At 32.0% G+C, this 11,960-nt stretch overlaps 1 long non-coding RNA gene across 1 annotated transcript; it reads left to right on the top strand.

Annotated features, from left to right (window-relative positions):
• The first annotated feature begins 1,525 nt into the window (after nt 1-1,525).
• Nucleotides 1,526-11,747, top strand: LOC145239929 (uncharacterized). Its single transcript, XR_013862418.1, has 2 exons — nt 1,526-1,785; nt 10,152-11,747. It is a non-coding gene; the product is annotated as an uncharacterized LOC145239929 (long non-coding RNA).
• Nucleotides 11,748-11,960: the final 213 nt, after the last annotated feature.

Genomic DNA, 11,960 nt, shown 5'->3' with positions numbered 1-11,960 from the left:
GTGGATAGAACCTTGTTCTTGGCCAGGAAGGTGGACCCCAGAATCACAAAGGAGGCCGTTAGGACAGTGGTTGAGAGATGCAGCTGGTGTCAATCAATCGACCCTGTGCCGAGTAGACACGAAGCTGGTGAGCTTCAGGTGGTAGAGAACTGGAGCAGGTTGGCGATAGATGTAACGCCCTATCGACAGAGGCCGTATCTGTCAATGGTCGACTGTGGACCAGGAAGAGTAGCCATTTGGAGGGAGATCAAGGCGGAAAATGCAGGTGAAATTGCAAAGGTCTTGGAAGAGGTGTTTTTGGAGAGGGATCCAGTGACGGAAGTGCTAATGGACAATGGAACTGTCTTTCGCTCAGCTGCCATGAAGAATGTGTTGGATAAGTGGGGAGTGCGGCGCTATTTCAGGACTGCATATAGACCAGGCGGAAACAGAATTGTGGAGCGGCATCACAGGACCATTAAGGCTACAGCTGAAAGGGGCCAGATTTCGCCGCCAGAAGCTGTCTTCTGGTATAATATGGCTCCAAATTCAGGGTAAAAAGTGGAGTCAGTGCCGCAGAGGGCAGTCTTCAAGTACGAGTGGCGGCATCCCCGAACAGCACAGGTACCCGTGGAGGAAGGCGAAAAGCGAGCGACTGGGCGAGTGGGAGAGGAAGTGTGGATCAAACCGCCTGATGCTCGCTGTACCACACGCTGGGGGAGGGGCATTGTGACAAGTGTCCAGTCCCCGAACAATGTATCTATCCCTCGACACATCCTTGATGTGCGGCCGGTAGTGGTGTCATCAGAGGAAGACAGTGACATCGAGCCAAGTAGCGACGTTCACGAAGAGGCTCCGCAGAGATCGCAGTGAGAGAGACGGCCGCCATGTTGGTCGAGCGACTACGTGATGAGTTGACATGTGATGATCATATAGATCAAGGGGGCGTGTGGTTTGAGTTGTCCCCCTTTGCAAATTGGCTGTTTGGAGAAATGGAAAACTAGATGGCTCTGTGTGGTTTGAGTTGTCCCCCTTTGCAAATTGGCTGTTTCGAGAAATGGAAAACTAGATGGCTCTGGTTGATAGTCAATTTGCATAAGTGGAGAAATGGGCAGCATATAAACGGTACTTTTTTTAAGCAGGGTGAAGAGCGCAGAGTGTGAAACGACGGTTGGAAGAAGTGACGGTGAATTCTTTTTGGAAGGAACAGTTGTGTCTTATATATATTTTTTAAATTTCCTTTTTTTTTCTTCTACTTCACTACAGAGGATTATTTGGATTATTATTCGGACTACACTTCTCATCTATAGTTTATATTTAATATTTTTAATGAAAATAAAAAAACAAAACAACAACAGTTTCTTAACGAATAAAAATACATAAAATAAATAAAAATAAAATAAATACAAAGAGAAATTTACAAAAGAAAATCCCCACATTGAAAAATATAATTTAAACTTAATAGGAAAGCAATTCGGCAATCTTAACTAATGAACGGGCATTTTTACACAAGGAACGAAATAATGATTACACCGTGTCCCAATGACCTCAATCCATTGTTCCTTAGCAGTTGATTTTCTCTTTAAATAATTTAACGGTTAAATCGTGTTTTTCGTCTTTTAAATTTGATTCTTTTATATTTTCATATATTTTATTTCTTACTGAATTGGACACACAAAACAAAAGTTGTATAAAATTACTAAAGAAATTCTAACAAACCAAACAGATGTTCTGTTTTGAACACAAAAGAAAAAAAAAAAACGAATTCATCCCGATTTCTTTTGTATTAAAATACTGGAATATAAGGTAAGTTTTTTGGGTGCTAATGCAGAGAGTGATCCGAGCTATTTTTTAAATCGTATTTCCACGTTCAATTAAAGTTTTATGATATGTTTTTTTTATTATTCAATTGTAAGGTTAAAGTACAGAATATGTATAAAACACCCTCCCCTCCCCATGTTAAGAATGACTTTTTAAATAATAACGTTATTATTTCAGCACGGATCACTCTCTGCATGAGTACTGTTTTTTTTTTTTTTTTTTTTTTTTTTTTAACTTTTTTACACTAAAAATATTGAAATAATCTTAAACATGAAAACAAGTTAATTTGTATTGCAAACCAATAAAAATACTGATTCCGCCAACAAACGTGAATAAAAAGTATGAATCTCCAATAAAAAAAACAAAAAAACTCTAAAAACATATGCAGTGTCATTTAGATTTTTGTCATATATGTGTTTATTTAAGTAAAACTGATGTTATTTCTGAGAAAAATAGCAATGTTTTTTACCATAAATACAATAATTTAATTCAAAATTGCTCGAATTGTTAGATAACTGAGCGTAAAAAAATGTTTTATTTCTGTATTTAATTGTTTTAACATTTTGTTTGTTTTTTTTCTTTTACACTTACCGATTATGTTGTTAAGAATTCCGTGTGATTTTTATTTAATTGTTTTAACATTTTTTCGTTTTTTTTCTACACTTACCGATTATGTTGTAAAGAATTCCGTGTGATTTTTATTTAATTGTTTTAATATTTTGTTTGTTTTTTTTCTTCTACACTTACCGATTATGTTGTTAAGAATTCCGTGTGATTTTTTTTGTTTTATCCAATATTTTAGATTTTAGAATAGGAACTACTTTCTTGCATAAACTGAGCTCCCATTTATTAGGCATCACTAATTAGCTGAAACTAAATGTAGAAAAATATTAGTAAGGTTTTACAATGTCTCTAATCGTTAATAAATAAATAAGATTTTAGAGTAACTATTCTGTACTTTCATCAAACAATTTAATAAATAAAAGATACCATAAATTGGGAATAACCAAACTTTGCAGAAAGTGTCATCGTTATACATTAGATGAGTTTTTGCCGGTATTTTCAATAATTTTCGATTTATGAGCGATTATTAGGATTCACCAGATGATAATCTGTCAGACATTTATTTTTATTCTAAGGTAAGTTTCGGCACTATTTTTTCAAAGTAAATAAACATTTCAAAATAAGTTGAAAACAAAAACACTTATCCAGTAACTTATCTTGCCTTTGGTAGCATTCACTTTTTACCACTTCTCCGGAGTTTTTTTTTTTTTTTCATACAAAATTTCTTTTTTGTTGCTATTATTTATTTAATTATTAGGTGAAAAAGTACATATACATCAGCAAGGACCCTTTTCCCCATATTAAGAATTGCCTTTTAAATAATAACGTTAATATTAATAAGGTGAGGGTTTTTATTGAAGCAAAAAAAATAAAAGAATAAAAAAATTATCCCCGTCATGAATCTAAAATTGAGATTAAAAAAAAAATGACCACTCATTGTACATGAAACAAAAAATAAAATAAATACGATGGCACGTTTTTTTAAAAACAAATATGAATTCTAATATTAAAATTAAAAAAAGTCAACAATGATATATTTTTTTTTTTTTACTAAATTGTTAAGTGAAAGTACAGAATAGTTTACAGGACTTTATTTCCACCTCAAGAAACGTTAGAAAATCCAAACAAATGAGAACCCCCCCTTCCTCTGCTACAAAATTTTATCCCATTACGTGTTTATTGTTTATGCACGTGATAAGTTAAAAACAAAAACACTGTTCTTGCCTTGGTAACAGTCACTTTTTACCACAGTTTTCCTTTTTTTTCCATACTACAAAATATCTTTCTTTTTTTTGGTTATTAAATTGTAATCAATTAATTAATAATTAAAATCAACAAGGGACGCTTTTCCCCATATCAAGAATTGCTTTTTAAATAATGTGGGGTATATAGTTAATAAAGAAGAAGAAAAAAAACGTACCAGGCATATCTGCATTGCTCTTTTGGGAAAGAAGAAGGAAAGGATGGCCAGTGTATTTATATACACGAAGGGCATCTTGGGGAGGCAGAGCATGATGGGAGAAGCTATTTTTTTTCCTGTCGCTTCCTTTTTTTTTTCTAGATAGGAGAATATAAAAGCAGGGAAAAATTCCCTGGGGCAGCAGAGAGAAAAGAGTCGTGAACATCTTCTCTTGAAAAGAATTTCGTATTGCTGACGTTCAGATTGTGCGGTGTGTCATTGGTGGCGAGAGGCCAGGTCTGGTCGATTGGAAAAGAAGAGGGCAGAAACGTGCTGTTGTCGAGAGAGTGACTCACTCCTTCCTGAACCCCAGAACCGAATCATGATTATAACGCTAGAAATAATAACGTTATTATTAATGAGGTTTTTATTGAAACAAAAATTCGCCTCTCATTGAATCTTCAATTGAGATCGAAAAAAAATTGATCCCTATTTTTTTACAAAAGACAAAAAACAAAATAAATTGGATGACACTGTTTTAATATCAAATATGAATTTTAATATTAAAATTTTAAAAGGCCGACAACGATATTCTTATCATATTTTTTGTGTATTAAATTCTTAAGTAAAAGTTACGAATAGTTTACAGCATTTGGACTCTAATTCCACGGCAAAAATTGTTTGAAAGTCCATACAGATATTATCTGACTTCCCCTTCCAAAAAAATTCCTTTCCACAACGTATTTATTTTTATGCACATGAATTTATAGTAACTATTCTGTGCTTTCACCTAACATTTTAATAAACCAAAGATACTGTAAATTAGGAATAATAAAACTTTGCAAAAAGTGTTATCTCATTATATCAAATGGGGTTCTCTCTGTCTTTTCTTTAATTTTCGATTTACTAGCGATTATTAATATGGAATATGAATTTTAGTATTAAAATTTTAAAAAGCCGACAACGATATTTTTATGATATATTACTTATTAAATTGTAAAGTGAAAGTACAGAATAGTTTACAGCAGCTGGACTCTATTTCCACCTCAAGAAACGTTAGAATGTCCAAACAGTTATGAACTCCCTTCCCCTGCCACAAAAATTGTATTCCACAACGTGTTTCTTGTTTATGTACGTGATTGATAAGTAAAAAATTCATAGACATTTTTTCTTTCTCACTTGCATATTTTTTTCTTCTTGTTTTTATCTGACGTCACAAAAGAAAATAAAGTTGAAACTGGAGCAGATATATGAAAGAAATGACATAATTCAAACATAAATGTGTAAAATTCCAAACAGCAAGAAAATGTATTCATTTTACAACAAATTTTTACTCCTTAAAATATACTGATTTAAACTTCCACTTGCAAAAAGGTTTTGATTGTTTTGTAAAAACAATTCTGAAAAATCTGTTAAACTAGTGTCACCAGTTTAATTGTAACATATTTCTGCACTTTCTTATGGCATAGTGTGTGTGAAGCTCATAACTTTAATTTAATGGCCGACTAAAGTTTGCTGTAGAAATAGCAAATAAGATAATTCATGATAGTATTGGTCCTTAGGGATTGTTGAATAATGACATCCAACACAATCAACATTGAACAGTATATGCTGTCTGATTATTTTGTAAAAATGAAATAGTATTGATATATAAGCAATTGATTGGCAGGTGAGTTGTTACATACTCGTTACATATAAAGCAACTTATCCAAGTTACTGCTCTATTCTCTGGACAACTTGTACTCCACTGTCAATTTTATACCATCTCAGCCTGCACTTCATAAATCACATGCAAAATTGATAGTGGCATCTGAAATATGAAAATTAAGCCTTGTCAACATCCACATTAGGTACCTTTATCGCTACCAACATATGGTCCCTAATATGTTACAAGATATCAATTTATAACTTCTCTTCAATATCAACCTGTTTATGGCCTTAGATATATATGGGCTACGGCGTTAGTCTCCCCTAATTTATAGAGTATGTGGTATATACGTTCAGAAATTACAGTTAGGATATCTGAAGTAGGAAAAGCTTGCCTAAATCTATATTGTCTGTCGGAAAGTAGTTAAGCATCCATGAGGTGATGGTTTAATTCTTGACTAGTGGGACCTGTGGAAATTCCACAGGAGATTCATTCATGTGTAATATATTGATGTCGGCATTCTGTAGATATTCAGCGTAAATGAAGACTTTCTGATATTAATGTAGTTCTTTTTGTTACAACTGCAAAAGTATTTATATAGGCTAGTAGGGACACCCGGCATAGCCCTTTCATTAAGTATGCTTTAATATGATATTCAAATTCTTGCAAATTACGTACATATTATTATACAGTTAATGTTATATCGATTTTTATATATTATAAAGTTGCAATTTCAAAAATAAAAGATATATGACTTGGGTCCATCAGCTTGAATCGAAACCGAAACCAAAACTTATGAAGAATACTTGAGTTCCTTCACGTATAATCGAAACCAAAACCCAACCTTATGAAGAATTCTTGATAAAAGTTTGTAAAATAGATTACCGTCAGCTATAATCGCAAGAGAAACCAAAACTTTTGAAGAATTGGTAAAATTATTTATTACAAGAAATGGAAGTTCATAACAATTAAACGACAGTCGGATGTAAGTGTGACACATAAAATAAATAACACACACTATCCTATTAATATATAGATTAAATCCTTAAAAAGTTTGGTGAATAGAGGGAAGCGGCTAATAATTTAATGGACACATTTTTTCCACTGAATTCCTGAGAACTGGTACCAGAAAAACGATTTCAAAGGAAAAGTCAAAAAGCAAGATTCGGCAAATCATTTATTAAAGAAGTTAAATAGAACATTGTTTTAAGATTATAGCAGGCTTTAGTTTTAATGTGAACCACCAGAACCTTCTTTGTTGCCGTGCAAACAATCTTATGCTTGCTGAGAAAAGGGCCAATCGTTGATTGACCATTATTCACTATCTTGTTATATTTCTTTCACAAATTGCGACTCAATACGGTTTCTGGTGATTTCCATATGTATCCATTGGTTGTAGCTATTCCACTCTTACAAGGGTTTATAGCTTCTATATACTTTTTTATATTTGTACTGGCTGGGCTTGTGTTGGCTAAGTCTGTGATATGCATGCTGCCAAGGACAATAACTCTTAGAGTAAAAAGGTTTTCTGTAGGTGAGATTATGTTAAATTGCTGATACATAACACACTCCATTAGAATTCTTGTAAAATAGGCATAAAGATACAACAAATGGTTAATGTAAATGCAAGTCATTAGATTATGACTCTTTTTGAATCCTGTCTCTGACGAAGATAGTTGTGGTGGTTACACAAGACCAGATGTAGCAACAATACTTAGTGCATGTGCTAATATGAGTTTTGAAAGATTAGGTCTAAGTAATTTTCTAGCAGGTTTGAGAAATTCCACCTTCTCTTAAGTAGATTTTGTAATGGCCTGAAAGTATTTGTTAGTGGTTTTTTGCCTAGAAATGGTCGTAAAAGAATAACATGAGATATTTAATACTTTTCAATTTTTGTAGTTTTTAAAAGTATGCATTGATTTAATGATATTTTTGGTTGTGGCTTGAGATTAATTTTTATTATTGAATATTACTAAGTATAAAAAGTTCAACATTCGTATCGAAAACAGTTGTATGTTTGCAAATAATTTCAAAATGATAGAAAAACTTTACGTTTTCTACTGTTTCAACCTCAGGTGAGGTATCACATTTGAAAATCTCTTACAATCCTTTGTCATTGATTGTCATAAGTTTTCCCGAGATGGGAGTTTCACTGCAGTATGTTTCCCTACGTCATCAACACGTTTTTAGTATTTTCTGATGTCGTGCTGCCAGTCTGATGGTCTTCTGGGGAAAGTTGGATTTTAATAAAAACAAGATGTTGCTGTGCACGCATTTAAATTTTATTCGTGTTTGAAAACTTTACCACGACCATACATTTGACTGTGATTGCTGCCAAATTATTTCATACAATTCCTTGCAAGAAATTATTTCTGTTTCTACTAAGTATAAAAAGTTCAACATTTGTATCGAAAACAGTTGTATGTTTGCTAATAATTTCAAAATGACACCCAGAAAACTTTACGTTTTCTACTGTTTCAACCTTAGGTGAGGTATCACATTTGAAAATCTCTTAGAATCCTTTGCATTGATTGTCATAATTCTGGGGGGTTTCCCGAGATGGGAGTTTCACTGCAGTATGTTTCCCTACGTCATCAACACGTTTTGAGTATTTCCTGATGTCGTGCTGCCAGTCTGATAGTCTTCTGGGGAAAGTTGGATTTTAATAAAAAAACAAGATGTTGCCATGCACGCATTTAAATTTTATTCGTGTAAAAGTATTTTGAACACTTTACCACGACCATACATTTGACTGTGATTGCTGGCAAATTGTTTCATACAATTCCTTGCAAGAAAGTCTTTCTGTTTCTACTGTTGTGGCAATTTTTTTGATGTCTTCCGTGTGCCAACACTACTTCCACAGATTTCTCTTCTTTTTTACATAGACCATATGGCTACACATTGACTAAATTCAACTATTTATAAGTTGATTTTGTTCAAGTTTTTCAAGGAACTAATTTACTTCTGGCCATGAACGATACATTCATTTTTCTCTTGTATGCTGGCTGTGATCTATCTGTGAGTTCACATCTGATATTTTCATGCTTTTCTTTGGTTGAAAAACTTTAGTGGAGTTTTCTTTTAATTCTGACTTGGGATTTTCCTTCCCAGTCTATAAAGGTTGAAATTTTTGACAAAAGCTATTAATGGGCAAATCACACAAGTATTTGAACCGAGTAAAATTTATTCTGTCTTTTCTGATTCAATTTCAATAGTCTCGTTTCACCACGTGTTCTCCTAACACGCTGACTTTGCACTCGCCCCGGTTCATTTTCTCTTCCTCTTGTATGCCCGATCAACAAACTTCCCTGCCTCTAATTTGCATGTCTCACACGTAAATTTGCATGACCATCACATATATAAATCCAAAGTCAGCATTTTAACTTTTTTTTCCTTAGAAGTAAAAAAAACACGAAACCCATGCTATTCAGGTAAATTATGGTTTCCCCCACAGAATTATTGCATAAGATCTGATCAAAAATATTTCTTAATTTTTTCGTTGAATCGTTAAATATCACATTAGTAATAAATTCACCTTCAAAATTCATTCTCAACCATCGGTTATCCTTTTGGTTATTTTGAGTATTTTTCATATTTTTACCTCAAGACCTACATTTTATTTTATTAATTGTTAAGAAACAAACAGTAAGCAATTCTAAAAGTTTGCACTGAACTCTATAATACTTTTAAGGATTGTTTTACGTGGTATAACAATGAATTCTTTTTAACAAGATAGATAATAGGTATAATTGAAAACTCGACAATTTGATTCATTAACTGAAAATATAATTTCTTTTAGATATTTTTACTTAGATCAGTAACCAATTCTTCATGTTTGCAATGAACTCTACAAGATACTGAAAGATTGTCTCTGGGAACAACCAACTCTTGTTTTGTTGTACCAACATTTTTCAATGAGTAAATAGGTATAAATAAAAACTCCGCAATTTTATTTTTGATTGATACCATTATCGGTTATTGATTTTATTTTACTTATATGTTCTATATTTGTATATCAAATATATGTTTCGGGAAGGCAGAAACAATTGTATGCATTAAAATTTTGTTGATAGACCTATGGACATTTTCTCTTGTAACAAAGGTTGGCTTAACATTAAGTTTCATATATATAAAGAATAAAAATATATATATATATATATATATATATATATAGTAAGTTAAAAAATATATATGGCGATATATATTATAATTTACTAAATATATATATATATATATATATATATATATATATATATATATATATATATATCAATGTTTCTTCTTTTCCTCCCACAATAAGCATCATAAAAATTAAAATATTGTTTTCTCTGGAATATATCATATTATAAGAAACAACATGTGTATAATATATATATATATATATATATATATATATATATATGTATATATATATATATGTATATATATATATATATGTATATATATATATATATATATGTATATATATATATGTATATATATATATATATATATATATATATATATATATATATGTATATATATATTATAAGAAACATATGTATCAACCTTTAGATTAATTCAATCAAAAAGAAGTGATAACATTTTCATATCGGGTTATGCTAAGTTTCTCATTTCTTTTTGATTTAATTAATCTGAAGCTTGTGAATTCAATCAAATAATTTGGACAACAATAAACAATATAGATAATGAATATGTGAATGCAAATAGTAAAAATCTTTCATTTATTTTTATTTACAGATGTTCCTGATTGAACATTATGATTGAATCTCAATGGATCATTTTTAACATTACTATATAAAAGAATGTTGCTTTTTGCAGAGGACAACACTGACATCAGTAAAAACATTCATTTTACTGGATATTAATATTTTACAAATCCTTTGAAAATGTGGTGTAAATCCCCACATTGCTCAAGTAATATACATTATTGAGAAATATGTGTCTAATGTTAAAATGCATCGAAACATATGATGAGATTGAATCACAAATTGCAATAAAGTATGAGAAAACATAGAACTAAAGCTATCTTTTACAGGTGGAACCCAAGATAACTGCTATATTCTAGTAAAGTAAAAGGTGTTTTATCTTATTCAGCATGAAATAAAATTGCTTCCACATCTCTGAATTAAAAGTAGAAAGTGAAGATAAAAATGATATATTATCTATATTTATATTGCTGATCTTGTTTTAAAATAAGTTTTATTGAAACATGCAGGTATACAGAGGGGAAAAGCCACATTCCTGTGAAATATGTGGATATTCTTGCTCTTATGAACTAAATTTTTTGAGCCATATGAGAACTCACACTGGGGAGGAACCACATTCTTGTGAAGTGTGTGGATATTCTAGTTTTAAAAAATCAAAGTTAGTGACACATATGAGATCTCACAGTGGAGAAAAGCCACACTCCTGTATAGTGTGTGGATATTCTTTTTCTCAAAGATCACATTTAGTGACACACATGAGAACGCACACTGGGGAAAAGCCACATTCTTGTGAAGTGTGTACATTTTCTTTTTCTCAAAAATCAGATTTAGTGAAACATATAAGAACGCATACTGGGGAAAAGCCACATTCTTGTGAAGTGTGTGGGTCTTCTTTTTCTAGTAAATCCTCTTTGTTGACACATATGAGAACTCACACCGGTGAAAAACCACATTCTTGTGAAGTGTGTGGATTTTCTTGTACTCGAAAATCAAATTTAGTGACACATATGAGTGTGCATACTGGAGTAAAACCACACTCTTGTGAAGTGTGTGGATATTCTTTTTCTGAAAAAGCACGGTTAGTGAGACATATGAGAACTCACACTGGGGAAAAGCCACATTCTTGTGGCGTGTGTGGGTATTCTTTTTCTGAAAAACAAACGTTAGCTAGACATATGAGAACTCACACTGGAGAAAAGCCACATTCTTGTGACGTTTGTTCATATTCTTGTTCTCGGAAATCAGATTTATTGACACATATGAGAAAGCACACTGGGGAGAAACCACATTCTTGTGAAGTGTGTGGATTTTCTTGTTCTCGTAAATCTTCCTTAGTGACACATATGGGAATTCACACTGGGGAAAAGCCACATTCTTGTGAAGTCTGTGGATTTTCTTGTTCTCGAAAATCAAATTTAATGACACATATGAGAACGCATACTGGGGAAAAGCCATATTCTTGTGAAGTGTGTGGATATTCTTTTTCTCAAAAATTACATTTAATGAGACATAAGAGAACCCATTTGGGAAAAGCTGCATTCTTATGAAGTGTGTGGATATTCTTCTGAAAAATCAACGTTAGTGAAACATGAGAACCCACACTAGTGGAAAGCCACATATTATTGTTTTTAAAATCAAAATTAATGAAACACGAAACCTCACACAAGAGAAGAACCATGATCTGTTGAAGTGTGTGAACATTAATTTCTAGAAAATTACATTTAAATACTCATACAAGACCAGGTGTTATATCTTGAAGAGAACAGCTTCTGGTGATGGGAGGAACGATGTAAATAAGTTTGAAAAAAACTTATTAAAAGGAAAAGGTTAGAATCGAACC

This window comes from Euprymna scolopes, chromosome 19 (genome assembly GCF_053919585.1).
Source record: "Euprymna scolopes isolate OS-2025 chromosome 19, ASM5391958v1, whole genome shotgun sequence".
NCBI lineage: Eukaryota > Metazoa > Mollusca > Cephalopoda > Sepiida > Sepiolidae > Euprymna > Euprymna scolopes.
The sequence above is the reverse complement of the archived record's forward strand: the minus strand, read 5'-3'. Positions and strand labels throughout refer to the sequence as shown.